At 35.9% G+C, this 23,730-nt stretch overlaps 1 protein-coding gene across 2 annotated transcripts in view; it reads left to right on the plus strand.

Annotated features, from left to right (window-relative positions):
* Positions 1-13,092: 13,092 nt before the first annotated feature.
* The window catches only part of ABCG2 (ATP binding cassette subfamily G member 2 (JR blood group)), a 72,738-nt gene continuing 62,100 nt past the window's right edge, over positions 13,093-23,730 (plus strand). The window contains exons 1-2 of one of the 2 annotated variants that reach the window (XM_074274837.1): positions 20,562-20,627; positions 23,052-23,144. The gene's annotated coding sequence lies outside the window, so the exon portion shown is untranslated. Of the gene's footprint in view, positions 13,367-20,561; positions 20,628-23,051; positions 23,145-23,730 lie in introns of those variants that run through there. The other variant, XM_074274839.1, reaches the window with a different exon arrangement.

Below are 23,730 nucleotides of genomic sequence, written 5' to 3' on the forward strand. Positions count from 1 at the left end.
ACCTATCTAACCCAAGTGGCTATTGACCTATTCCCAAATGGCAAAATAGTGCTTTCCCATCTCAAGACAAGAGGTCTGACCCAGCAAATCAATAGCTTTATGCACCTGAGTTTTATGTCCAAACTCAGCATGAGTGGGATGCAATTGGGGTGAAGCGACTTGCCCAGGGTCACACAGCTAGGAAGTGTTAAGTGTCTGGGGCCACATTTGAACTCCTGAGACAGTATATTTTCCAGAGAAGTACACACAAAGATAATGAGGGTGATACATGCATTGACAGAGCTAGATCAGTCTTTGGGAAGCTTTGAAGAAAACTGCGGGAAAGAAGAGGTATTAGACTGCCCACCAAACTGAAAGTCTATAGAACTGTTGTGCTGACTTCATTTCTGTATGCTATGAAATCTGGCTAATCTACCAGCACCACGCCAGGAAATTGAAATGCTAATATTTGAGTTGTCTTAGGAAAATTCTGAAGATCCCCGGGCAAAATACTGGATACTGTTTTCTCAAGTTGAATTGCCAGATATTTAAGCTCTACTTCAGAGTACAACCCCCAGGGAGCTAGCCACATTATTCAAATGTTAAACATACATTTGCCTAAAAGATTTTTATGGAGAACTCACACAAAGCAAATGTGTAAAAAAAGAATCAAGGTAAAGACGTTCTCAAGTTCTCTCTTAAAAACTTTTGGAATCAACTGTGAGAAATGGAAGACAATGCATAGTACCACCCAGCATGGATGTCCGCATAAAAGTAGGTACTATTCTCTATGAGCAAAGCAGAATTGCAGCAGCTCAAAGAAATGATGAGATGTGCAGATTTGGAGACATCTCCACTCCAATTTTCCTGTGTTTTCAGTTTGTGTCTGAGGGTGGTGGAGACTTCCAAGCTCACATTGGTCTGATCTGCCATTGTTGAACACACTATACGTTGATCCCAACAATGTTGTTTCGTCCTCTACAGACACAAAGGACAACAAACAACCAAATCTTTTGGGTTATTTTAGGCATAAGAATGCAACAGTTGAATCTTTGCCTTTTGTTCCATTCTCTAAATATTCTCTATCATGGTCTGTCAGATTTGTCAGATTGTGCTTCATACTTATAATTTGACAAGCTGATTAATGTACTTTTGAAGGTCATTGAAGAGAATTCAAGGTTTTAAGTGACAAATCAAAATCTCAAAAACTATTTATTCCTGAAAGATGTTAAATATTCCCACTCTACTTGTTTATAAAATCAGTGTTCAGTTTGTCTATTTTTGTTTCAACAATCTGTCAAATTCAATAACTGTCATTTTATTTTGGAAGAGACCAACAGGAACTAATTTTTCATCTTATTTTGAAACATTTTTATTCCAAACTTTAAAAATACTAAAAAATGAGCAGAATCAATAATAATTTCTTATTTATTTAAAGGATAATTGTACAAATTAAACTGCAAGTCTCTGTTATCTATAGCTTGCTTTCTTTTTAGGTGTATAATAAATTCAACTTATAGATTTCAAACTTTCAGCTAGATAGCTTAGTGAATTAGCGAGAGTACTGGGCCTGTAGTCAGGAAAGACCTGAGTTTAAATATAATCTTAAATAGTCATTAGTTTTGTGACTCTGAGCGTTAATTTATTTCTGTTTGCCTTGATTCACTAGAGAAAGAAATGGCAAACATTCTAGTATCTTTGCCAAAAACAAAACAAAACAAAAAATCCATAGTAGATCACAAAGAGTCAGACAGGACTGAACAACAAAACAATAACTTTCTGGATTTCTTTTTTTCTCTCCTCTCCATTATAAAAAAAAAATTCTCAATGGAGCAATTTGGAACTATGCCCAAAGGGCTTTTGAGCCAGCAAACTCTACTGGGTCTGTAACTCAAAGAGATCATAAAAAAAGGATCCACATGTACAAAATGTATAGCAGCCCTTTTTGTAGTGGCAAGGAACTAAAAACTGGGTGATATCCATCAGTTGGGGAATGGCTGAATAAGATATGGTATATGAATGTAATGGAATATTACTGTCCTATAATAAATAATCAGCAGAATGATTTCCGAGACTTATATGAATTGATGCTAAGTGAAGTGAATAGAACCAAGAGAACACTGTATATACAGCAACAAAATTATGTGATGATCAATTATGATGGACTTGGCTCTTTTAAACAATAGGCAAATTCCAATAGATTTGTGCTGGAGAGAGCCATCTACATCCAGAGAGAGGACAATAGGGACTGAATGTGGATCACAACATAGTGTTTTCATTTTTGCTGTTGTTGTTTGCTTGCTTGTTTTCCCCCTAAATTCTTCCCCTTTTTGATTTGATTTTTTTTTGTGCTACATGATAAACATAGAAATATATTTAGAAGAATTGCATATGTTTAACCTATATTGGATTACTTGATGTCTAAGGGAAGAGGGAGGTGGGAAGGGAGATAGAAAAATGTGGAACACAAGGTTTAGAAAGAGTGAATGTTGAAAACTATCTTTGCATATATTTTGAAAAATAAAAAGCTATTATTAAAAATATTCTCAATGAACTTATTTCGTTTCATTTCATTTCTTTTTTTGTTTTATGCTGTTTGCAATATTCAAGCCTAACTCAGGCAGATATTCTCTCAGTTAAAAGTTCATTGCTGTAGCAAAAATACCTTCAAAACAATTGTAGTTAATTCAATAATTAACAGTTACTTACAGCATAGAAAGAGAATTCAATAAAGATACTCCAACACTTAGCTTGGTTAAATCTCCCTTCATTTCTTTTCCTCACCACTTCCTTCAGTCCTGGACTTCACCAAGTTTAAAGGGCCCCGAATCCTCATCTGTGCATGAAATTTTTATGTCCTGATCAATTCTGATGGATGTGGCTCTAAGATAATTGATGCTAATTCCAATTGTTCAGTGATGAAGAGAGCTACCCAGAGAGAGGACTGTGGGAACTGAATGTGGACCACAATATAGAATTCTCACTCTTTTTGATGTTGTTCCCTTGCATCTTATTTACTTACTCATTTTCTTTCCTTTTTGATCTGATTTTTCTTGTGCAACGAGGGAATTATATAAATATGTTGGATTTAACATATTTTAACATGTATAACGTATATTGGATTGCTTGCCATCTAGGAGAAGGGGTGGAGGGAAGGAGGGGAAAATTTGAAACACAAGGTTATGCAAGGATCAATGTTGAAAAATTATCCGTGCATATATTTTAAAAATAAAAAAGCCTTTAAAAAAGAAACTTTCATGTCCCTAGGTGACCAGGAAATCAAAATTGATAAGATCAAAAGTTACCAGAATTTTACTTCAAAGAAAAAGCAGCCTGTGCTTTAGCCTTCTGAGCCAATCCAGTCCCTGGGAATCTTTATCTGTTTCCCTTTCAAGGAAAAAATATTCTGATTTATAAAGGAAGGAATGTTATATGCTTATGCCCATCTCACCTCACTAACCTACTCCCATCTCACAACAATGAAAAATAAATTCTTTGTGATAAACATATAGAGTATCCATGCTTTGGCTCATTTTCCCAGAACTAGGCTGCTACATTGTTCTAGTGTAAACCTAATGGTTTGTGCAATATCAATTCTCTATTGCCATCAACTCAATCCCTTACTGGCTGTGCTCCTCAATTATGTTTAACCACTTAACTTTTCCATCAAAGATATAATGACATTTTCCCCCATACATCAAGGCCATACTCTTCCTTGAGCCATCTTAGTCTTTGGGGATAGTAGGATCAATTTTGCTGAGCATTTACATAGAATCAGTCCCACCAAGTTTAAATCTAAAGGTGGAATCAAAGCCTAATGAGTCCTTGTCTCAGCTACACCTAGTCTGAATCCTTAAGGTCACTTCCAAAGATAATTCCTTGCTCCTCTGGCACCCTTGAGTGATCTACTGGCTGCAAATCTCAACTCTGGAATACCAGGATGCCAAGGTGCCCTCTAGACCTTTTGAGCTCACAAGATTGTAGGCTCCATTCCTTTGCAAGCTGCCACGAGGGAAGGAGTTACCAACCTTCCCCAGAAATGCTAAAGTCAAAGAAAAAAGGGTACCTCATCAGACTCTTCTGTAATCAGACTTCCCAACATCTCCAATAAGAAAATACTATGAGCAGCACTCTGCCCAGGTACCAGATCTCAATTTCATAAGCATAGTCGAGCAAAACAAATTCCCACATTTGCTATGTCTGAATTAGAATGGATCCTGAATCCATCACCATTCTGTCAAGATTTGGATAAGTATGTTTTATCACTAATCCTTAAGAACTGTTTTCTCATTACATTGATCAGAATTCTTAATTTTTTAAAAGAATTCTTAAATTTTCAAAATTGTTTTTCTTTATAATGCAATGCCAAAGAAACTGAGGCAAGATAGAGATTAGAGAGTTATTAATATTTTATTTGGAAGGGAGAGATTTACTGGGACCAAATGGATCCATGGTTTGGTCCCAGGGATGAATGAGACTATTGTCTCTAAGAATCCAGCAAACAATGTGGGGTACAGAGATTCTTTATAGGGTGACAGGAACAATGGCATAATGGGGAGTCACCGGAAAAGGGGAGAGGTATCTGATATTATGATGGGAAAGGTATCTGATATTCTGATAGACTGGGAGAGGCATCTGATATTCTAAATTATAAGATCTTTTCTCCTTATCAAATATTCTGATGATTAGGAGGGAAAGGTGGTGTTGCAGGATTGATCAGAACAATTAGGACCTGAGTAAGGACAATTCAGGAAAACTGAGTCAGGATAATAAAAGAGAACTGTGGCACAACAATAATTGGATAAATTGTTCTCCTGTTTTTGATCACTTCACTTTACATTGGTTCACACAGATCTTCCCCAATATCGCTAAAATCATCCATTTCATCATTTTTTTTCATTACATTTATAATTCACAATGTGTGGGCACTCCCTTAGTTTCCATGTTTGTTATTTCTTCTATAAAAATAGCTGCTATAAATTTGAAAAATAGACTTAGTAGTAGCTGGTTATGCAGTTTACTGATTTGGAAGACACGGTTCCAAATTGTCTTTAAATTGGCTGGACTATATGCCAATCTACAGTGTTTGAGAGGGTCTCTTCACAATTGTTAAGGGAAGGTATAAAGCCAGGACAATATTAGTTCCTGTTTGAAATAACGAACCTATAAATTATTGAACAGTTCTCAAAAAGACGTTTATTTTCCCTACTGCAGCAAGGTTATGCAACAAAGATACAATGAAATTAGTCATTCTGGAATGGGAATGTGTCTGGTCAACAGGACAAGTGATCACAACTCTTGTGATCTTTAGCAATCAGTCAAGTTGGAGGAATCCTGATTCCACTTGTCTGGGACTTATTATGCCCTTAGGTGATAAAGAAGCTGTGTCAGGGAGGCTGAGGCCAGTCAAATCCCAGTGAGAACTTCATTGCTGTGAAAAGAAGAATTAATTCCTATTGTGGGGAAGTGAGAAATCCTGGCCCTAAAGATCTTAAAGAAGATCTTTAACTATTTAAAGGTTTTTCAGGCCTTTTACTAGATAATGGTTCTGGAATAGGCAATACTAAGGGGGAAAGAAAAAGGGGAAAAACTATAACCCTTACTTCCCAAAAGAGTCACCAGAGAAAAAAGGGGAAAAATATGGAGAGGTAAATCTTCCCAAAATTAAAGAGATAAATGTAATTTTTAGAATTAAATTTTTTAAAAAATCAAATTCAGTGTGTAAGTGTAATATTGTACTTTATTTTTTTAAAGTAGGTAAGAATCTGGGAAGACCTACCTTCCTAGTAGTTTATATGAAAAAACTTATATTAGTAACATTAGTTTGAAACTTACTACGAAAACATTCTTTAAAACATATTTATAAAACAAATTTATAAAAACAAATAAGGAGATAAATTAAACTTAGAGGAAGAATATACTGTCAGATTTAATTCATTAAGACCCATATTTTATTCTAATTAATATTAATCAGTTTGACATTTTGCACAAATCATAGAGGGAAAATTAGATAAGATAGGTTCTTAGAATAGGCCTTTATAATTGCTCAAATTTTAATATAATGTTCATTATTTGTTTACCAGTTGTGAAGCTCCCTTGCACAACCACAAGAATGCCAACAATTTTATTTTATTCAAGTTTTATGTCCAAACTCAGCATGAGTGGGATGCTTTGATTATTTGGAGAGTCCTCCAACTTATTTTTATACCTCTGGACACCTTCTCTTGCTCAACATGATCATCTTATGACAATATGGTCACTGGATGTGACTCTTGCCTTGCTCATATACATTTTTGGCCCTCAAGATTAGGGTCTATCAAACAATGTGAATATTTGCATATCTGGGTATCAAAATCTATAAATGCAGTCTTGGGAACCAGGGGCTTCTTAATGAGAAAGATCTGAAGTGCACTTGATTGGAGAGGATCATAGACCTTAAAGTGCCATTGTCTCAGAGCTCTGCCTCATTTTTTAAAAATTATTTTGTAGATTGGACAATTTTAAACTCCACATTATAAGAAAAAAAAACCTAGATATTATTTATCTTTACAGATTGTCCAGGTTACAGACTAACCAAGCCTCAAGCAACATCCCTATAGTCAATGCTGACTAAAACACATTCATTGTTCCTTTCCAGTGTTTCTTCCAACAGTTTACTGTCTGGATAACCATGGAGAAACTCCAGGGAACAGAGGTTTTATTAAGCAACTATTTCATGCAAGGCACTATTCAAACTCACTTTTTAAAAAGTTAATTTTGAACCTCTGATTTTTATTATCATCTTCATTTCCAAGTATGTTCACCCATTCCTACCTATGAGATAAAGAATTAAAAAGAAAGAAAAGCAGTTCAGCAAAATTAACCAAAACCACCAGCCCAGGTGGACATTATATGTAGTGTTCCACACTTCCATAAAGAAAGAGAAGTCCATACTCATACCTTTTCTTCAGGACCAAAGTTATTTCAATTCAGAGTATTTAGTTTTGACAGTTTTTTGGTTGTTCTTTCCACATGTAGCATTGAAGTTATTGTATATATTGTTTCCTGATTTTTGAGTCTCTGTGTTTATTCTTCCTATTCATCATTTTCATTCTGCAGTAATATTCTATTACATTCAGGTACTGCAAAATGTGTTTAGCTATTCCCAACTGATGAGCATGTACTCTTTCCAATTCTTTGTTATTATCTAAAATGCTATTATATTTTGGTGTATATGTATATACATATATATGTATAAAAGATATTGGATATGTGACTTAATATATCATATATATATGATATTGGATATAAGATCCTTGTTCCTAGGATCTAGATGTGTGGTTGTTTAGTAAAATCTTAGTAAAAGCCCAAATTGCTTTTCAGAATAGTTTTGTCCATTTTTTGGTTGAAGTTCTTTCTCAACCTCCCTCTTTCCACTCTATCCCAATAATTATATGACATAGAACAAGCTGTTTCTTCAACCAGGACTAGTTTCCTCATCGGTACATCTGGAATAGGACTTTCAGTGTTTATCTCAAGCATTGGAGTTAGGAAAGGATTGTGTAAATATCAAAAGGGCTCTATAGGAATACTTCATTGGGAGGGAAGTTGGATAAAATTTCTAAACTTCTTCCTCTATGAAAACATGAGTTAAAAATCTTGATTAAAGTAGAACACTATACAAACCATTCTATTTGATGTCCTCAAAAATGTTATTCCATTAGCCTTGATCCCTATACCTAGAATGCATGTTAATGCCTTCCTCCTTATCCAGTTCAAAGATCAATTAAAATGCAGTCTTTTACAAGAGTTTTCTTTAACACAATAGTTGCTAGTACTATACCATCACCAAATTACCTTGAATTTATTTTGTTATATACTCATGTATTATTTTCTGGGATGGATTGTAAACTCCTTGAAGAAAGGGACTATTCCAACGGCCACTTATGGTGTGATCTTGGCTAAATGGCTTACCCGCCCAGGGCCATTGTAAAAAGAAGTTGGACTGGAAAACCTCAAAAGTTTCTTCTATATGCATAACCTATGATTTTTGTCCTTATATGTCTTGTGACTGGCACATAGTAAGTGCCTGATACATGCCTGATGAAAATATTTTTGGGGTATTAATTTAACTTTTCAACAAATATTTCCCATAACACTGTACAACAGAGGCATCTTGAAGGACTGGATAAAGCTGACCTTGAAGTCATGTAATTCTTGTCTCTGGCTGTGACTATGGGCAGGTGACTGAACCTTTACATCATCAGTTTTCTCACTCATAAATTGGCTACTGGGAAGGGGTGTGAATTCACTAGCCTCTCTGATCTCTTCTGGATCCAAATTTAAGATCCTATAAACGCTCAGTTCTTTGGGCAACTTTCTTAATACTAGGATGTTGATTTAAGACTTTTTTTTCTCTCCAAACTTAACAATGATCTAATTGCCAAATCTAATGGCTTTTTTTAAAGTCCTCTTCCCTCTTGAGCTTTAACAGTTGATAATCCTTTGAAATTTTCTTTGTTTTTTTTGTGTTTTTTGACACTGTCCTCTCTTGGTTTATACAAATATTTTAGGGCCTTTGATGCAACTCCCATAGTTTCATGTATCATCTCTATGCAGATGATTCAGTCAACACCAACCTCTCTCTTGACCATATTTGCTTATTGAAGACCTTGAATGGATGTCTTAAAATCAACATGTCCTAAACTGAACTAATTTCCTGACCGCCTCCACTACATCTTTTCAGACACCCAAGTTCACAACCTAGATGGCAGCCTCCATTCTTCTCTCTTAATCCCTATAACTAGCTTATTGTCAGGTCTTGTTCATTCTAATTTAATAACATGTTTTAATGCCCTCTTTGTTCTTCTAACACTGCCACAACCCTCCTACATACTAGGACCACTGCAAAAACCTTCTGGACAGTCTCCTTGACCTTGCCTCATCCCTCACTATTCCATTCCAACTTTTATTCAGTTGTAAAAATGGGCTCTCTATTTATTTTTATAAAGATAGTTTTCAAAATTCATTCCTGTAAAATTTTGCATTCCAAATTTTTCCTTTCTTCCTCACATCCCACTCTCCTCCCTAACACAGCTTTACTATCTGATACAGGTTATGTATGTGCAATCCTTTAAAACATATTTCCATACTAAAGAGCGGAAAGGGACCTGTATGTACCAAAATGTTTGTGGCAGCTCTTTTTGTTGTAGCTAGAAACTGGAAGTTGAATGGATGTCCATCAATTGGAGAATGGTTGGGTAAATTGTGGTATATGAAGGTTATGGAATATTATTGCTCTGTAAGAAATGACCAGCAGGAGGAATACAGAGAGGCCTGGAGAGACTTACATCAACTGTTGCTGAGTGAAATGAACAGAACCAGAAGATCACTATACACTTCAACAACAATACTGTATGAGGATGTATTCTGATGGAAGTGGAAATCTTCAACATAGAGAAGATCCAACTCACTTCCAGTTGATCAATGATGGACAGAAATAACTACACCCAGAGAAGGAACACTGGGAAGTGAATGTAAATTGTTAGCACTACTTTATAGTAACCCAGGTTACTTATACCTTCGGAATCTAATACTTAATGTGCAACAAGAAAATGGTATTTACACACATATATTGTATCTAGGTTATATTGTAACACATGTAAAATGTATGGGATTAACTGTCATCAGGGGGAGGGAGGGAGGGAGGGGATAATTTGGAAAAATGAATTAAAAAAAAAGTCAAAAAAAACCATATTTCCATATTTGTCATGTTGTATAAGAAAAACAGACCAAAAAGGAACAATACTATGCTTTAATCAACATTCACTCTCCATTTTCTCTCTCTGGATATGCATAGCATTTTCCATTCCAAGTCTATTGGAATTGTCTTGGACCGTTGCATTGCTGAGAAGATCTAAATCTATCATAGTTGATCATCACATAATCTTGCTGTTTAGTGTGAACAATGCTGTCTTGATTTTGTTCATTTCACTCAGCATTAATTCATCTAAAGTCTTTCCAGGCTTTTCTGAAATGAGCCTATTCATTTTCTTTCTTTCTTTTTTTAATTTTTAAAGCTTTTTATTTTTAAAACATATGCACCAATAATTTGACAACATTGATCCTTGCTAAGCCTTGTGTTTCAGATTTTCTCCTCCTTGCCCTCACCTTCTCCCCCAGATGGCATGCAAGCCAATATGTTAGACATGTCAAAATATATGTTAAATCCAATATGTATAAACATATTTATACAATTCTCCTGCTGCACAAGAAAAATCAGATCAAAAAAGAAAGTAAATGGTAGTCATTATTTCTTATATAATACTATTCTATTACATTCATATACCATATCTTATTCAGCCATTCCCCAATTGATGAGCATCCACTCAATTTCCAATTCTTTGCCATTATTAAAAGAGTTGCTACAGTTTTTTTTTTTTTTTTTGTTTTTGTTTTTGCACTTGTTGGGTCTTTTCCCCTCTTTTATAATCGCTTTGGGATACAGACCCAGTAGGGAGCCTGCAGATTCAAAGGGTATGCGGTTTTTTATGTCTATTTTTGGGGAGGGGGTGAGGCAATTGGGGTTAAGTGATTTGTTCAGGATCACAAAGCTAGTAAGTATTAAGTGCTCTATCCACTGGACCATTTAGCTGCTCTGTATGTAGTTTTATAGCCCTTTGGGCATAGGTCCAAATTGTTCTCCAGAATGGCTGATCAGTTCACAACTCTATCAACAATGCATTACTGTCCCATTTTTCCCACATCCCTCCAACATCTATCTTTATCTTTTCCTGTTATTTTAGCCGATGTAAAGTGGTATGTTGTTTTAATTTGCATTTCTCTAATCAATAGTATTTAGATCATTTTTTCATATTACTATAGATGCTTTAATCTCTTCATCTGAAAATTTCCTGTTCAGATTCTTTGACCATTTTGACCATTAGTAATTTATATTCTTATAAATTTGACTCAGGTCATTTAGAAAGGAAGCCTTTATCTAAAACATTGGTTTTACAAATTGTTTCCCAGCTTTCTGTCTCCTTTCTAATCAAAATTATCCATTTATCATTTCACAGTGTTCTCTAGTTCTTTAGCCATAAATTCTTCTCTTCTTCATAGATCTGACAGGTAGACAGACCATCCCTTGCTCTTCCAATTTGCTATAGATTTCATCCTTTATGTCTAAAAATGAACTTATTTTTTATCTTATTTTGATATAGGGTGTGAGATATTAGTCTGTGCCTAGTTTCTGCCATATTTTCCAATTTTTCCAGCCATTTTATCAGAAGCTGGAGTCTTTGGGTTTATCAAACAGTAGTCACTGAATCCGAATCGTGTGTATCCAACTATTCCACAGACCTACTACTCTATTTCTTAGCCAGTTCCAAATGGTTTTGATGACCGCTGCTTCATAATGTAATTTTAGGACTGGTAAGACTAGCACCTTCTTTTGCATTTTTTTTCCATTAAGCCCCTTGATAATCTTGACTTTTGTTCTTACAGATGAATTTTGTAATTATTTTTTCTAGCTCTAAAAAGCAATTTTTGGCAGTTTGATTGTTTTGGGCTAAATAAGTAATTTAGGTAGAATTATCATTTTATTAGGTTGTGAATAATTGACATTTTTCCAATTGTTTGGATCCGACTTTATTTGTGTGAAAAGTGTTTTATACTAATTATGTTCATATAGTTCCTGGGTTTGTCTTGTAGGGAGACTCCCTAATATTTCATATTATCTACAGTTATTTTAAATGAGATTTCTTTTTCTATCTCATTTCTGGCCTTCGCTGGTAACAGAAATACTGACGATTTATTATTTTATATCTTGCAACTTTGCTAAAGTTAGTGTTTCATTAGTTTTTGAGTTGAGTCTCATATACCATTATATCAACTACAAAGATTGAGAGTTGTTTGCTTATTGCCTACTCTAATTCATAATGTACTCTTAAAACACGATTTTGACTTAGTCCTTTTAAGCTCCAGTGGTCCTCTATTACCGCCAGAACAAATATTTAAAAAATCTCCTCTGGCTTTTTTTAAAAATAGTTTTTATTTACCAGATATATGCATGGGCAATTTTACAACACTGACAATTGCCAAACCTTTTGTTTCAATTTTTCCCCTCCTTCCCCGCCCCCATGGAAGATTGACCAATACATGTTAAATATATTTTTAAAATAATTAAATTTTACATAAAATGTATATAAATAATTAAATTATATATTATATTTAAATTATATAAATAAATTAAATTTTATATAAAATTTATATAATTAAATTTTATATTATATTTAAATTATATATTCAAATATTATATTATATTTAAATTATATAAATAAATTAAATTTTATATAAATATAAATTTTAAATATATTTGGCTTTTTAAAGGTTTCCCTACTTTTCTTACCCTTATTACTGGTCAGCCAGTAACCCCGGCCTCCTAGCTTCACACCCAGCATTCCGTGTCTAGGATGCCGACACTTTTCTCCAGCTGTCCCCACTCTGCGATTGCCCTCCTTCGTTTCTTCCTCGTAGGCTCCCTCTACATTTCAGCGCGAATACTTAAGATAAGAAGTCTTTCTAGATCCCACTTAGTGGATTAAACCTGTCTTCCCTTAGATTATCTCCAAATCATTTTAGGTGTATTTCCCCCCTCCCCCCCCAGGTGTTTGCATGTTGTCTTACACTTCATCCCCATTAAATGGTGCTAACAGAAGGGCAAGAATGCTTTATGTCTTTCTTTGCATCCCCAGAGCACATAGAGGCGCTCGATAAACGATTGATTTGACTTGACTTGATTGTCAGAAAAAATGACGATGGGTTAAATCGCAAACTCGCGAGCTGCTCGGTGGAGAGAGCGACTGCATCCTCCTACGCCAGTTGGGTGACCCCGGGGCAAATCACAACTCCAATTTGCCTTAATTCAGAGGAGAAGGAAATAGTAAACCACAGCAGCATCTACAAAGAAACCCGCAAAAGCTCTGTGGTCGGCGGGGTCACGAAAGGTCGGACGCGTCAGAAAAAACAAAAAGGTTAAGTCATGCCCGTCTCTCCCAGACCCGCCCCCCCAGCCTTTCGTGGCCTTTTCCTCCGGCACCGCAAACCCGGAGAAGCCGCCTCCACCCCAGACGCAGCAGCAGGGTGGCCAGGACCTCTGCGCCACGCTTCCAGGGTGTGGCCCCGCCAAAGTCGAGGCCCTCCCGTGGCTCGGGGCGCCTCCTCGGCCCGCAGCCCGCTTTCCGATCGGTCCTCCGCCCTTATCTGGACGTGCAGCTTTACCGCGGGCCTCCTCCACGCCCTGTGTCCCCCGCGGCGCCGCTTCCTCCTCCAGCTCCTCCTCCTTCTCCCCAACTCCTCCAGCTCCCGCTTCAGCGCGGACTGCTCTTTCAGTCGCGACGGGATAACGGTGAGTAAGGAGGGACACTTCTCCTGTTGGGGCTCGTGGCGGGGACTACTGCTCCTACCTCCTTTTAGTCCCTCGCATCCTCCCGGGCCACTTGGAGCTACTCTTGGGAAAACTGGGGAAGAGGCGCCAACGGCGGGAGATGGGGCGGGGGCGCCTGAGCTGGGACTGGGAAGCCCGGACTACTACTACTCTACTACTACTACTACTGCTGCTGCTGCTGCTGCTGCTGCTGCCGCTGCCGCCGCCTCTAGTCGCTCTCGCAGCCTTTCCCGCGCACGTGGGTTTTGCAAACACAAATTTAATTACAACCGCCTACAGGACGAGCCTTACATGTGGCCTTAGAGTTTTTAATTACCCCGGGAAAGAAGAGGAAGGCTTAGGGGTGCTTTACTTGTTCTTTAATAGGTGTTTATTGGGGAAGCTCCTATTTGGAAGCCGTGGAACTATGAAACAAATTCGTGTTAATTGCAGTTTCTCCAGTGTTAGTCCGATTTCCCTTTAGCTCCACGGTGAAATTGTAATTACATAAACTTTGTACTTCGGCCACAAGTTAGCTCGCACGAACACAAGTGATAAAGTCACCTGCTCCTCACTTGGATCAGATTGACCCCCCTTCCCATATAGTATTCTGTGGATTTTAAAACGAGATAACTTTTTATAGCTTTATTTTGGTTTTGTAATTTTTTTTTATCACATTTCTGGAAAATGGAAAAAACTTTCGTGTGATTTTTTTTTTTTTTTGTTAACTTCGGTGGTTTTACTTGACCTCAAACTCTATCCAAAATAAAAACAAATATTTAGTTTCGTGTAGGACATTTCCCCAAATATAGTGGTGTTGGACGCCGATAGAAAAATATATATATATATATTTTCCAAAACCCTGACAATTCTTTTTTCCCCTAAATTAGTTTCCTTTATGTAAAAATCAGAATCCCTTTAAATGCATGTTCTTATTGCTTCTTAGAGTCCCTTCAAAGCTCAGCTCGAAGTGCCAACTCCTACTATTGCACTTGTGTGCTTATCGTTTTTCCTTTAGAATAATATAAACTCCATGAGGGGAGGGCCGTGTCATTTTTGCTTTCCGTCTCCGCACCTAGCAGAGTATCTTATTTTCTTATTTTAATCTTATTTTATTAACGGCAAGCTACCTTTTGCATCCAGAGCCAAATTTAAGAATTTTTAAAATTATTGAATTTCAGTTAAGTAGAATGTGATTGAGAATGTAAATGTTGATCTGTTTTTTAAGTCAAGTGAATCCATAACAAGACTATAATATCCAACCATGTTATGATTTATAAATTAAATATGTAAGGATAGTATTTGGAAAATGGGACCATCAGGGTATGGGGAGTGGCCAGAAGGAAGAAAATCTAATGATGGCTAAATTTATTTAGCAAAGTACAGTTCTCAGAACCCCATTTATTGACATTAATAACATCTTAATAATGGCTGAGGCATAAGGGTTTGGAGTGTTTGTGATTTGCAATTAGGACTGTTTATTGTATTCCAGCACTTAATGTGTTGAAACTCTGATATCCACTTGCTGCAAAAATGGGGGAAGTAAGACTTGGCTACTGTATTTAAATTTCAGCATTCTAGCTTGCTACCTTCTTGGTCAGTAGAGCCAAATACTCTGTTCCTTATTAGAACATGGCCTTGGTAGCAGTTTTAGAGGAAGATTCAAAAGAATTTTAAAAGGTTAGGGGAAAAAAATACTCTATTTATTTAGGAGACCGGTGTGTTTCTACACTTACCCTTTAGACACCTTAGGCAATCTTTTATGCATAAGACTGAAATTTAAAAGACAATCTATTTTCCTTTCTGTTACCTGCTGGGAGAAAGGAAGTAAAATGAAGAAAACATTTTTTCCCCCACTTCTATTTCTTCTTCTTCTAAAACCACCTTTTTAATGAATTTGGGTCATTTTGAGGAAGGATAAAACTATAATTAGAACAAAATCGAAGGGGAAAAATCACCTTGAATATAATTTGAATTTGGAGGGAAATCATTTCTTTAAAGACCTTGTTAACTCATCCATGTCTTAAAGATAAGCTTTATTGGGGAGAGTCGGGAAACTGGTGAATAAGTATGAGCAAGTAACTGGCTCTACGTTAAAAAGGGGGGGGTTCTGTTGTTTAAAAATAATTTCAGATTCAGACTATATCCTCTCTGGCTCACATGTGTAAGAATCCTCTCTGCCCAATTAGCTTGAAGATCTAGAGTGAGAGTAAACTTATTATTGCCCCAAATCACCTATTCTCCCCTTATAGTCAGTTTTAATTGTTACTACAGGTAGTTCTTGATTAGTTGAATTATGAATTTTCTGAAGTATATTTGAAGTTATAATTATGTGAAATATTGTAATTGGTTATACTCGATGTAAATGTGTAATGTAAATTCAAATAATGTGTCTTATTTAAGGGATTCATTATTTGTCCTAATTAGGACCTTTTTTTTGGTACTAATGTAGCTTAAATTTAAATTTACTTTGTGATTTTAACCCCTTGTATCTAGTTCTTCCATCTGGGATCTAGCTGAATAAGTCTTTGAATACAATTGTCATGTCTTCTATGTTGTGGTAGGCAAAATAACCTTATCCCTTCCTTTATACTTTTTAGGCCAGTGGTTTTTTTTTTTTTTTAAGATATTGAAGTACATTCTCCAGATTCTGGACCTAGGCTCTAAAGGCCTTCACATCACTTGCTTGTTGACTGCATATGATCTACATACTCATTCTGATATTTGACTGCTGAAAAATGATGGGCAATTCAGTCAAAGGAAGCTTTGCCCAATTGATTCAACTTGAGGTTTCCTCAATGCTCTTCCTTCTTATTTTAAAAATATTTTTCTCCAGCTATGGCTAAATAAATTGTAAATTTTTTTTAAACTGCTGAATGATTATAAGTCTTGTTTTGTTCCAGTATTGGATCTAAAGTACTCAGAGACTGGCTTAAATGAGTTCCCTGCCATACCAGTTTGCAGGATTAGGATTTAATAAACTTGTTTAAGTATTCCAGGAAGATGTATTGTGATAATCTCGGGAGATGGAGGTTGCTTACTAAGAGTTTCCCAGAAAAAGACTATTGTGAATATAGTGTGTCCTTAAAAATAGCATCTTGAAGATAATTGCAGTAAATTGTCTTTAAGGCCTGCTAGCATTCTTTTAGGTCTGTCCTAATCTTCTGATCTCTTAGACATGAGATAATTTTCCCCATTCTTTCTTGCCTGTTTGCCTTTTTTTTCCCCCCACACCAGCCCAACTTTTTGCTTACCCTCTATGCAGAATCCTTTTAACTGTCTTAATAATGATAAAGTTCTTGGAAGATATGACTTTTCTCATATAGAAAGGTATATAGTTTATTTAACCTTATTGAGTACCTTAATTTTTTATGTTTACCTTTTTATGACAATTCCTAGGTCGGAGGGGCAAAGTCAGAGGACTTTAGAATCAGATTGCCCTAATAGGAGATCCCAAAACCACCGTTGTTTTTCCCTAGAAGCTATACCATATCAAGCCTGTTCCTAACTACTCCTTCGCTTTTAACTATTCAGTCAGTCCTGAACCTGCCTAACTATAACTGACCCTAGTTAATATTGTTCTATCTTTTCGGCAGACTATAGTGTAGGAGATTTTGCCAAAATAAACTATCCACAGCATTTCCCTTATTTATGTATGACATAGAAGTAAGAAAGATTAGTGAGGTAGTAAATTGGAATGGTTAAATGTATCTGATCTTTTTCCTGACTGGGAATATTGCATTGCATCAGAGTTGGACTTTAAACAGTTTGTTAGGAAATGTGCAATTATGCTGAATCAGGCATAGTACAACTAATATGGATTATATATCATAGGAATAAGAATTGGAGGGATACTTGGACATCATTTTACAGAGAAGAAAACCTGAGGTCTAGAGAAGGTGTGTTGATACGCATTCTTAGTGGTTGAAGGGTCTTGTTAAACCTGGAAGGCTTCAAGTCTGGTGACCAGCTTAGCCTTTGCTTTCTGAGCACCATTTCAACTTGTTACTCAGAAGCTTGTTACTAGACAGAAGGTTAGAGGGTTTTTTTTTTTTTTAAACAGTAGTTCACAAAAGCCCTTGATTGTGGTGTGTATTAGTAGGAAGAGCATTTACTCACATAGTTAGAATAGGAAATGTTGATGTACTAGAGTAGGTGCCTTTGGAACTGATTTTTGTCAAAGAAAATATTTTTAAGTTGATTTCTGTTTTGGAGAAACATGATACTAATGTTGATCCAAATCTGCTGAAAGAAATTTTCTTTCTTTTAAGTTTGAATGGTTTTTTTCTTGTCTTTTAATATTTTCTCCTTAGAGACAGTATTGCATAATGAACAGAAAACCAATTTTCAGAGCCAAGAGAGCTTGGGTGTAAATCTTATTCTGGATGCACACTGGTTATGTGACATTGGACAAGTCAGTTAGCTTCTCAGTTCTTCAGGCAACTCTTTAGGACTATAAATTGCTGAACAAGTTGATCTGCTTTTATCCAGGGTGTTTTCTTATCAGATACTTCCTAGGAAATTGCTGGTGCAGACACATATGCAAATATAGATAATAGAAACAAGTTTTAGACTATCCACAAGTGAAGTAGGAAGTGGGAAAGATAAGAATGAAATAGAGGAAAGAACTAAATAGTCTAGTTTGATTGGATGAAGTGCAGACTCAAATAGACTTGGAAAATCTGAAAAGGATCACTACAGCCAGATTGTGGCTAATATAGAAAACGAATATATATATAAAAAACCTCCTTTATATGGAATTTTAATATTTATATAATATTTTCCCAGTGAACTAGATAATGCAGATATTATAATCTCCATAAGAAAATTAAGACAGATAAAGTTAAACATTTATTGAGTTTATTCTTTGTAAGGCCTTATGAGTTGCAGAGAACATGGAGAAAGTTGAAAAATAGTCTCTATGGTCAAAGGGTTTACATTTTACTTAGCAAATCAATTTATACAAAGTAAAATGAGATAAATCAAGGAAAGAACCCTAATAATCATGGGGATCAAATAAGGGCTTGGCTTCCTTTATTCTTGTTCAACTCATTTGCCAAATTTTGCTGATTTATATCTCCACAACTTTTCTTTAGTTACCCTTCTCTGGATAGTGATTGCTCTACTTTAGGACCTTATCATCTCTTGTCTGGACTACTATAGTGGCTTCCTAATTTATCTTCCTGTTTTAGGTCTTTCTCCTTTCTGAATCATATGCCATATAATTGCCATGGCTATAGTCCTTGTACAAGTCTGACCATGTCAATCCTTTATTCAATGACTAGCTCCCTATTGAATTTAGAATCAAGTAGAGACTCATTCCTTGTTAGGTTGAAGCCAAACTATGAAGGCTTTAACTATTTTAAACAAGATGATATTTGTAAAGACTGAATGTGATAATATTTGTGCATTATACATCACATATATGATATATGTAAGATATATATAATATTTTGTATATATATGTGTGTATACATATATATATATATACATATATATATATATATATATATATATATATGTATTTCACATGCTCTACAAACCAGTGAGAATGTCTTTCTTGTTATTCTTCAAACAACATTCCATCTCTTGTCTCTCTGTGTTTTTCCACAGGTTGTCCCCCAAAATCTGGAACATACATCTTCCTCTTAGAATTCCTAATTTCTTTAACTGGTATTTCTTCTCCAGTCTTCGATTTCTTTTTGTGTATCTTTTTAGTTAGTCTATAAACTCTGCAAGGGTAAAAACTTCCTTTTATTTTAATCCCCTGCTGTTAAGCATAGCTTCTGACACCTAGAAGATGCTTATATGTTTATTTACTGACTTTCTATAGAAGGCCTTTCCTTATTCCCTTGGCTATTAGGACTGTACTCTCCCAAAACCACATTGCATTTGTTTTGCATACATATGTAGGTACAATTTCGTATGTATGCTTGTGCATGCCTGTGTGTGCTTTCTTTTTGGTAGAATGTAATTTCCTTGAAAACAAGGACTTTATATTTAGTGCTCCTATCCAGCACAAAATAAGAGCTTGCTTGGAATTTGCTTATTGAAAGTTACCTATTCTGCATTGTGAGATAAATGGAAGCTTGAAAGAAGCTAAAGATTCTGAGGGAGCACTAAGGAAGTAATTGAAGTAGAATAATCCTAGGGTAAATCTTTTTTAAGATGCCAAAACAGAATCTGCACTTTATCCTAGAGGGCCTAGAATCTTTAGCATCAGGAGAGTGATCTGAACTTTAAGATAGTTGATCTTTTAAAATTATTATTATATTATAAAACTGCTTTTTTTTTCAAAAATTAAAGAATTAAGTGCCATCAATGATCTCTTCATTGCTAATGGCAATGACCTTTTTTTCAGCTCTTATTATCTTATGATTGACCTCTCTGCAAATGTTTCAAAGTGCTAGCCACCTCCTCCTGCTGAGTACTCTCTTCTTGATGTTTTTTGTGATAGTATCTTCTAATTCTCCTCCTACTTATCTGACAACTCCTCAGTCTCTTTTGCAGGATTATAATCCATGTTCCATTTCATATGTTTGGGTATATACACCCAAATCTCTCTCTTGAGATTTCTTATTCTCTTAACACTTTCTGGTTGAATTCCCCAGCTCCCCAACTATCATCTCTTGATTATAACTTATAAACCTATGTATACAGCCCTCACATCTCCAGTCATCCAGATTATAGACCTAGCAATTATCCCCGATTCTCTACTTTCTTACCTTTCCCATCCCTGCCTTCCCATCTAGTCAATTGCCACATCTAATCAATTCTAGTTCCATAGTGTCTCTTTCTCTTTGCTCATACTACAAGTACTTTTAATTCAGAACCTTATTACTTATTTGGACTGCTGCAATAGTCTTTTAATTATATTGGCTTCCTGAATCCAATATGTTCCCTCCATTGTATTGGAGAGTTATCAGATAGCTATTGATAGCTATCTGCTATCAAATTAATGTTTTTAAAGTTTAGGTCTGACTAGGTCACTCTCCTGATCCAGAAGTTTCAGTGGTTTCTTCGTGCCTTCAAGATAAAAATACAAATTTTATTTTGGTATCTGAAATTCTTCACATGGGGCTTCAGCATTTCTTTAAAGTCTAATTACATAACTTGTCCCTTATGGCCCCAACCATGTTGGCCATTACTTTCTATCTCCTTTCTGTGTCTTCATACAGGTTCTCCTTAAGCTTAGAAGGTGCTCCCTCCTCATCTTCAAGGTTCAGCTCAAGTAACCTTTCCTGTAAGAAGTCTTGATTCCCATAGGTTTTAGTAACCCTTCTTGCTAAAGTACATTATTTTGTATGTACAGTAATAATAGTGAATAGAGTTAGAGTGCCTTGGGGAGACAGGCCACTTGGGTTTAAATTTAGACTATGTATATATTGACTTTTGATTAAAGGCAAGTAACTTGACCCTCTCAGAGCCCCAGGGAACTCTATAAGACTTGATTATAGATGAAAACACAACTCATTTCCAAATGTGTGTGTTGCCACAGTTGAGCCTACCATGACTTTTGTTCTATTAATATAACTATTGAGAACCCAAGATTGGGGGCATCTAGGTGGCGCAGTGGATAGAGCACACCTATCCTGAATTCAGGAGGACCCGAGTTCAAATCTGGTCTCAGACACTTAACATTTCCTAGCTGTGTGACCTTGGGTAAGTCACTTAACTCCAGCCTCAGAAAAGAGAGAGAGAGAGAGAGAGAGAGAGAGAGAGAGAGAGAGAGAGAGAGAGAGAGAGAGAGAGAGAGAGAACCCAAGATTATCTCCATGTTACGAAAGTATAGCTGTTACCCAGATTTTACAGACTAAAGTCGACTGACAAGTTAAATTTTATGCAGTCATATGTCTTCTAACTCTAGATATCTATTAGGAAGTTGGAAATTTTGGTACTGAAATTCAGATAAGGCTTTTTGTGCCCCCTCCCTCCTCATAAGTTGTATGAGTGGAAATGGTGGAAAACAACTCATATGGGGTGTGTTGTGTAATATTCACTTAGCCTATTAAGCAGGCATAGTACTGATTTTGGTCAAGTCAAGTTGGTCAAGCCCAACCAGTTTGAGCTGGATTGGTTATATAAACCTATATAATATAAAACTTTGTGTTTCCCAAAGCCACAAGACTTTCTAAATGGCTGAGTTCACCTGTGCCTTCCTAATTCCCCAATTCCTTGTTTGCTGAAGGCTTCTAAAAGATTGAAATGTAATTGTTCTGTGGAATTTTAACCTTCCTTAATTTCTCACATTCTGAAAACCCATTGTTCAGTAGTACTTGTTATCTTATCTTGAAGCTTGCAACATTCTTGGAAAACCTAACTTTTCAGTATTTCTCACAGGTATGAGCACAAGGGAGTTGGGACTAATCTCTGTACCACCAAGCTATTCTTCTAGGATTTTTTGTTTTTCTGTCCAAAAGTCTGGACTGCTGTCTAGAACTTGCATTCAACAATGACTACTTCTAAGACTAAGTTTCATGAGAGAAGATGGGTTGTAGTTGCCCATTACATAGACTTAAAAATAATCATCCCGCAATTCAGTTTTGTAACTAGTCATGTTGTCTATAATTTCATTGTGTCATCTATTCTATACTTTATTGTACTCCTCAAAATCTATTAAAAAGGAACTATCTTTTTTCTTGGGGACTTTGGCATAAATGGAGGCAAGCCATTGACCCTTTTACTGACAAGGTGCGTGCCTCCATTAATAAATGTCATCTTGCGCAGAGAATTACCTCAGTTTATCCTTTTGTTAAATTTTACTTGTTACAAATTGATGTTTGCACACATTTGGTCTATAAAATTTGATTGCAAGTATTGGTAAATATAAGTTTAATTAGTGTTCTAAGCAATAGAGATACAAAGAGACAAAATGACAGTCCTGTCTTGTTAATTTCTTCATTCCTTATTATCTTCCCCCATTAGAATATAAGCTGTTTGAGGGCAGAGATTGTTTTTCCTTTTGCTAGTATTTGGATTTAATAAATGCTTAGAAATGATTGGTAGAATTGTATATAGAATAATTTTACACATAAGACACACATACAGTGTCTAATAGTAGCCATCTCTAGAATAGGGAGGGGAAGAAAAAAAGAAATATATGTGATGATTTTGTTGTATATTTCAAAAGAATAGCAGTTTTGTAGTTTCCTATACACTCATCTTTTTCTTGCACTATATTAGAGAAATGCTTGTTTTATTCCATAAACTAAAAATAAAATTTAAAAAAATACTTGGTTGAAGAACCTCTGAACTAGAGGTTATAAATTGCATTTCTCTGAACTTCATTTTCCTAAAGTGAGGGTCCTACGAAGGGCTTGATTTTTAAAGTCTGATACAAATATAGGATCACAGACTTGGAGCTGGAAAAAAGTTCTTACTTAAAAACCACTTACTCCAATCTCCTTATGTTATAGATGAGGAAGCTTAGATCCAGAAAGGTTAAATCACTTGCTCAAGGTCACACAGCTAGTAAGTAAGCTAAGTGAGTAGGAAAACTGAATTTAAATTTGGTTTCTATTGATTCCAAGTTGTTCATGCCACTGTTTTCCACTGTGTGCAGTATCATGTAAGAGGAATAAAGGTCTCTATTTTTGAAGTACATAGAAATTGAAGTTCTGAGTGATTAATTTTTCTTTTCTCTTTGTTTTGTTTTGTTTTTGCTGAGACGAATGGGGTTAAGTGACGTGCCCAGGATCAACAGCTAGGAATTGTTAAGTGTCTGAGGTCAGATTTGAACTCCGGTCCTCCTGACTTCAGGGTTGGTGCTTTATCTTCTGTGCTACCTAACTGCCTCTGACTAATCTTTCTAATATATATTTTTAAATTTTATTTTAGTTTTTATTTTTTAACACACATTGCTTTTAACACACATCATGCTGGGAGGAGGAAAAATCAGAGCAAAAGGGAAAAACCATGGAAGAGGAAAAAAACAGAAAAAAGAAGTGAACATAACAGTGTAGGTTTATATTTGGCCTCCTTAGTTCTTTTTCTGGATGCAGATGGCATTTTCTGTCCAAAATATATTGCAGGGGTTCTCAAACTATGGCCCGGGGGCCAGATGCTCCCCCTGAGGACGTTTATGGGGCCTGCAGGTTATGGCAAATGGGCTGAGGGGCGGAGACAGAGCATGAGTTTTTGTTTTTACTATAGTCCAGCCCTCCAACAGTCTGAGGGACAGTGAACTGGCCCCCTATTTAAAAAGTTTGAGGACCACTGGTCTATTGGGATTGCCTTGGATCACTGAATTCCATTGAGAAGAACAAATTCTTTATAATTGATCATCACACATTCTTGTTGTTACTGTGTACAATGTATTTCTGGTTCTGCTTGTTTTGCTCATCATC

This window comes from Sminthopsis crassicaudata, chromosome 6, assembly GCF_048593235.1.
Source record: "Sminthopsis crassicaudata isolate SCR6 chromosome 6, ASM4859323v1, whole genome shotgun sequence".
Classification (NCBI taxonomy): domain Eukaryota; kingdom Metazoa; phylum Chordata; class Mammalia; order Dasyuromorphia; family Dasyuridae; genus Sminthopsis; species Sminthopsis crassicaudata.